This window comes from Lycium barbarum, chromosome 2 (assembly GCF_019175385.1).
Source record: "Lycium barbarum isolate Lr01 chromosome 2, ASM1917538v2, whole genome shotgun sequence".
NCBI classification, from domain to species: domain Eukaryota; kingdom Viridiplantae; phylum Streptophyta; class Magnoliopsida; order Solanales; family Solanaceae; genus Lycium; species Lycium barbarum.
Window position 1 is genome coordinate 53,233,749 of NC_083338.1, and position 6,728 is coordinate 53,240,476.

Genomic DNA, 6,728 nt, shown 5'->3' on the forward strand with positions numbered 1-6,728 from the left:
GAGTGATGTAGATCAAAGTTACACTACTTCAAGAAGGCATTTCACAAGGAGCCAAGCTAAGGACCTTCAAACATTGCAAGCTTTATGGATGAAGATGGAACCTATGGAAGGCTCCAACATGGAAGAATTGAAGATATTTAATATATTAAGTGTTCTACCATTTTAATTTTCTTGTAACTTTAATGAAGGGCAATTAGGTCTTCCTTTACTACTTTTAGCCCTTAGTATAAATAGTAGAATATTAGGTCTCATGACTAGTTCTTGACATATGATAATTTGTGCCTATTGTGAGAGCTTGAAACCCTTTGTTGAAATTCAACATTTTGTCGTAGGATTTTCAAGTAAGGTTACAACCTTCTTAAAGATTCTAACAGATTAGGTGCTCTTAATTCCCAATTAAGTAGTGTTTTGGTTAGTTCACCATTACATCTTTTAATTGTTTGAATTTAATTGTGTTTATTTCTCTTTAATTTCTATCTTTCAATTTTTATCTTGTTCTTATTTTCTTGTTTTATATCAGGCACGCAACCCGATCCAAATGTATGAGTATGAATGCATGAATGATATCAATGCCAATGTGAATCTATAAATATCAATTGTGCCACATATGGACACATATCACAAGAATCTATCGATATCAATTTTGTCACACATGGACACCTATCACAATAACACGAAGAAATCACATTCTTCCTCTTTACATGACAATACCCAATAAATGAGAGATACGGGTTCACAATCATGATATGGAAACTCAACAATCATTTGAGTATCACAAACGTGGAGACAAGCCAATAGATCACAACAAGGCAATAAGCCACATTCAAACAACAATACCAACCTACGTTATCCATTCCAACTTGTTACCCGAAGGTGTACATGCTTTCTCCAATAATAACTAACTCTTCATATGCTTCGCTAACCAAAGTCTAACCATAAGGCAAACTAGAATCATCAATAGGACTCAACAATACGATGTGGACTCAGTCATGTTATACCGACGCTAACACTCACAATTGATAAGACATCCAATAAGAACAACGAGGCAACAACTACACATAACAAGACCAACCTAGGACTATCCAACCCAACTTCATGTTTGGAGACCTAGGCATGCTTTCTCCGTCACTCCCTACTGTATATATTTGCAATCCTAATCGGAGTCTAACTCAAGTAAGCCGCAACCTACCTTGAGGTAGAGCAGGTGCCACGAACATTTTTTTGATCTTCATTTTCCATTTCCGAACCGAAAGCCGAGACGGGAAGGTCTAGGAATAGCAAGGAGCCCGAGTAAGCAAGAGTCGAGAATTAAGGCATTCATACCCACAAGGATTCTAGAGAATCTAAATACAATTTCAGGCCCACAAGGGTAAAACCGAAACTTTCCCTCAAACTAGGTTTTCTAGGTTTGTACTACCTAAAAATATATATTTCATGGTAATCTATATCAATACAAGTCATAAAAATTCTTCCTTTTAAATCCCCAATTTCAAGAAAACCAAGTCTTAACCTATTCACAAAAATAGTGGAAGAATTAGGATTTGGGGTTGGTTAATAAGCATAGAGTATGAATCTACGAGTTCCTTCAAAAAATGCCATGTTTTTAAGTAATGAAAACCCATTTTTCCTCCCTAGGGTTGTTGCAAGTTAAGAAACCACCATTTAAACTGTATAATAAAAACTTAATAAATGAAGGAAGAGATTCGAGCGAGATGAAATAAATGAGTTCTAAATGTTACCTTTCCCAAGCACCCACGAGATTAGCTCTGGAAATGCCCCAAATGGGCGTTTAGATTGAGAGTTAGGAGAAAAATTATGTCAAATCCTGAAATAAGCTTTAAATACTAGGTCTGTCCAGCATCACCCACTGTGGCCAACTCGGAGCTGCTATAGCGAGCTATCGCTATGCCGGAAAACAGGCCGTGGGAGCGGACTCAAGGGGAATCACCTCTTCTGCCATAGCGGAAGCGAAATCCGCTGGGGTGAAAACCTCATATTTCAACAAGCCCACTATAGCGAGCAACTGGTCACTAGGGCGGACCCGTTGCAGCGGTCAACCCCTCGCTGCAGTGAAGTATTGGTCCCACCGGCCCTACTCGATTTTAATTTCCTTCTAACTCGGCTATGGGTCAAATCAAACAGAAAAATCCCTCGCGTAAAAACTAACGGCACGGCTGATCAAGGAGGTTTTAGGGTACGAATAAAGGAAAGTTCGGTAACGGCCAAACCGGTCTTTACATCATATACCAATTAAACAACCGTTCGTCCTCGAACGGTGTGCGGTGGAAATGAGACAAATAGGGTCAACACCATGCATACCAATAAATTGTAATGGTCCATTTCAGATTTCGCACCTAAATTTTAATGATCCTAGCCTTTATTTACAAATCAATCTTGTCTATGAAAGAATTGGGACCGCTCGCTTGCGGATACTAATTAACAACAAACCTTACAAGAGCAAATTTTTAAGAGTCCAGAAATTTAAAACAATCGCGGGGTACTAAAATTTAATGACCCATAAGGCTCACACTCCAAATAAGAATAGATTCAAACTTCATTAAAACGGATCAATTTCTATCTATTGGCGAAGGAACGACAGGTCCCGCTCCCGCGAAGAAAGACTCGTGGGTGCAATCGCTAGCACAGAATATGTAACGTTGGAGAGAAAAATTCGAGAAGAGCATGGGCCGCTGCAGCGGCTCAATTGAATGCTATCGCGGCCTCCACTGCAGCGATCAACTTCTGACGTAGAGGAAGTCGACTAGTTCAGAACAAAAAGGGTAAAATCCTTCACCTTCCACACTTTCACTTCACTCCCTCATCACCCGAAAACCCTCCCCACTCTCAAAACAATTTAACCCCTCAACTCCCTATTTTAGTTAAAAACACTCTTTCTGCCCTTATTCAAAACACATTCTTAATTAACACTTGAAAATCTCGCAATAAAAAAGACAAGGGCAAAATTTTGCTTAGCAAAGAGGATTAACAAAATTTGGTGCAATCTTCCCCAAGTCTCAAACCAAGTATGTAATTTTTTGTGGAACATATTTAACATTGTACCTCATCTCTTAACATAGCTAATCATTGAGGGAACTTGTGGAAGGGAAATTTGTTGAGCTTGATCAAACCCAACTCCAAGCGATTTCTTTCAAGGAACTCCTTGCTTAGTGCCTTGGTGAAAATGTCTGCTACCTGATCTTCTGTCTTGCAAAATCAGCTTTCAGTAAATAGAGTGATAGAGGGACCAAGTTCCTTCAAGTTCAGTCTATCATTGACATCTTCAGAGGCCTGACGTCCACTTCTTTATTGCAGCAAATAAGGGTTTTACTTCTTTATCCAGCCTCAGAAGTGCTTGATACAACATCATTTGTTCAGCTTCGAGTGGGGTAATGGAGGGAACAAGTTCCTCTAGGCCTTCTGAAGATTTTGCTGCCTCTTCTGTATTGCAGGGACCAGGTTCCTCTATGCCACATTTTCAGTTCATGGGAGGGTGTCTTACCAATTTTTGTTACGGCCAAGAATGTGACCTTTCTTGCCATTTCCAAAAGACATACTCCCTCCTTGGTAGGCCTTGAGTGAGAGGAAATCATCCACTCTTTCAGTTATATGCCTTGAGCAGTCACTATCCAAGTAAACATTATTATATTATTATTTTTTACTACCTCCTCTGACTCCAACCTTCTTCATTTTCTGGGGACCAGGTCGCTCAACTCGGGGTTTTCTTCTTAATTTTGGACCTACCACAGAACCAGCCTCACAACTTTTCATAGGAACATAAGGGCCATCACAAATGATATCCCAGAGCTTAGATCCTCAGCCATGATAGAGTTATTCCTTCTTCCCTTCCACCATCCATAATATTCTCTATTAGATCTTGGTGGTCTTGTGATAGATTCTCTTTTCTCTAGGTTTGGTGAACTAGCCATGATGGAGATCCTTTCTAGGTGTTAACCATTTTGAAAGAACCTGCTCTGATACCAATTGTTATAAACAGTGTTTCTACCAAACATTGTATATGGAGGGACCTGGTAGATATCAGTTCCCTTATGCAGTGCAGTATGAGAATCAACACAAGGTTTTTACGTGAAAAACTCCTTGCTCAACGGATTAAAAAATTTTACCTACCCCAGTAGGATTTCAACTCCACTAACCGAGCAAACTCAAGTTACAACTCTATTGTAAGTTAGAAGTTAACTGCCATAACCTCTCACCCTTACAATAATGCTTATGCAACCCTTACACTTGACTACCTCTATCCAAGCACACTAATACACCTAGACTAACTCGAGCCTAGTATACCACTCAAAGTTCTTGTGAAGACATTCTTCCAACAAATAACCTTTGAGAATTCAACCAATACGCCTAAACTAACTCTAGCCTAGTGTACCACTTAAAGACATCCTTTGAGAATTCACCACAGTGACTAACACTAGCCACCCATATACTAATACAACTAAGCTAATCTAGCCTAGTATACCACTCAAAGGCTTGAGGAAACACACTTCCAACAAGCACTCTTTAAGACTTCAAAACACCTACAATCAAGTTTTTTATGGAAGAGTAGGTTTACAGTTTAAGCACAAAAGAACAAAGACTCAACAACCTAAGGACCTAAAGCATCTTCAGTTCTAGATCTAGTCCTTCAGGCTGCTGAGGCTCTGTTCTTGAGGAGCACCATGAAAGGTGGAGACTTGCACTTAGGAAGGAGCAATTTTTGGATTGTGCAGGAATAAGTCTTCTCTAGGAAGATAATGCCTTTATATGTAGAGAAAGAGTGAACGTGTACAGAGGAAGAGTAAAGGTGGCAACCCATAAAGCAACTCTGTTGTTGTACTAGTGTTGCATTGTTACTGTGTCAACAACTTTACAGCTGTAAAGTTGACTTTTCAAAGATCTAGGGACCTGGTCCCTCATCTGGAGGAACCTGGTCCCTTATCTATTTTTGAATAGGCTGCTATAACTCTGCTGTTATGCTGCAATGTCAGTAGCTTTTCAGTTGTTCAGCTGACCAAGCAATAGTTGGAGACCTGATCATATCTGGTCCCTCTGCGGATGTATCTGGTGCTTTATATATGAACATACCCTACTCGGAACCTAATCTCATCTGGTCCCTCTGAACACGTATCTGGTCCTTCATATATGAACATATCCTGCAGCTTGTGTAGAGACTGATTGCATCCGATTCTTCAAGGAGCATGTCAACATAGTTGTACATAAGATATCAAGATGAGGCCAAATGCAACAAGGGAACCTAATCATATCTGGTTTCTTAAGGTTTGTCAAATCATCAAAACATAAGGTATCATAACTCATCAGTAATGTATCTGATTTGCTGGTTAAGAGCTGTTGTTTCTAAGTTTTGGAAAATTTGGCAATCAGCTACTTGTCACGACCCAACTAGGGGCCGCGACGGGTACCCGGAGCAAATTACCGAGCACCGCTCACTCTACTACTTGTCTTGCTCATTTAATACTCTTTTATCAATTTTACATACCAATTGTAGGAAAATCATATTTAATCAAAACATAAATACTTTATATACATTTGCCTTTCGGCCATCAAAATAATATACATACATATGAAAACATCTTGTGAGACCATCTAACCCACACTGCGTATCTACGAGCCTCTACTAACATAATGAATACATAGACGGAACAAGGCTCCGTCATGCCCAAAAATATGCATATATGAATGTACATCAAAAGAATAGCCATAAGCACCTCCGAACAATGGAGTGCTATCTATCAGCTGACAGCTACTGAGGACCTAGGCCAAGATCTCCTCCCTGTCTACCTGTGGGCATGAACACAGCGTCCGAAGAAAGGACGTCAGTACGAATATTGTACCGAGTATGAGAGACATACATAATGAAAGGAGACATCAATAATATGGGGATAACATCAACATGAGACATCTGGATCCGACTGATAATCATAATTGAAGTAATGCATGCTGTCTTACTCATAATCATCATCATAACATGTATGCATCATATGCAAGCTGCCCGTCCATGTCGGAACGGTGTGATAATCAATAATATTAGCCCGCGTCCAGGCCTCCCGCGTCCGGGGTACCATCTCATGCCGCCCACTAGTGGTGTCTGCCCACGCCCGTAGGTCGTGGTGTATCTGTATCGCCGCCCGCCGAAGCGGTGTCTGCCCGGCCAACTAGGCACGGTGTGAAATGCTCATGACATGCTTAATGTAAATACTAATAGTAGTATGCTTATCATAAAATACTTATCTCATCATAATGCGTGTATAAGGCTCATGATCAACTTTACTCTATCGGGGTGACGTAAGGTCGTGATCCCCCGGTTACATTATGGACATTCTGCCTCACCTTGAAAGGACTAGTACATAAGGTGAGTGTAGGCAAGGAATAACATCATCATCATTCTAGTGTCATCATATCGTATAACTTGTCTCATATAGACATTCATAGGTATAAGCTTTTAACTTCTTAGAATGTAAGAACTCATGAAAGGAATAGGGATTCAAGATAAAAGATTCATGCCATTAGAAAGAAGGACTAGCCTCACATACCTTGGTCGTTTAGCTAAGATATCTCTCACTTGTTCTCCGTCGATATCACGTCGTTACCTTTATAAGAGAATTCGTATCAACATTAGTAAACTAACTATAAGAACGCATCGCTAATTCTAGGAAAAGTTGGGCAGCGCTTCCTTCGCTCATACTACTTTTCTCATGTTTTATATTAACTCC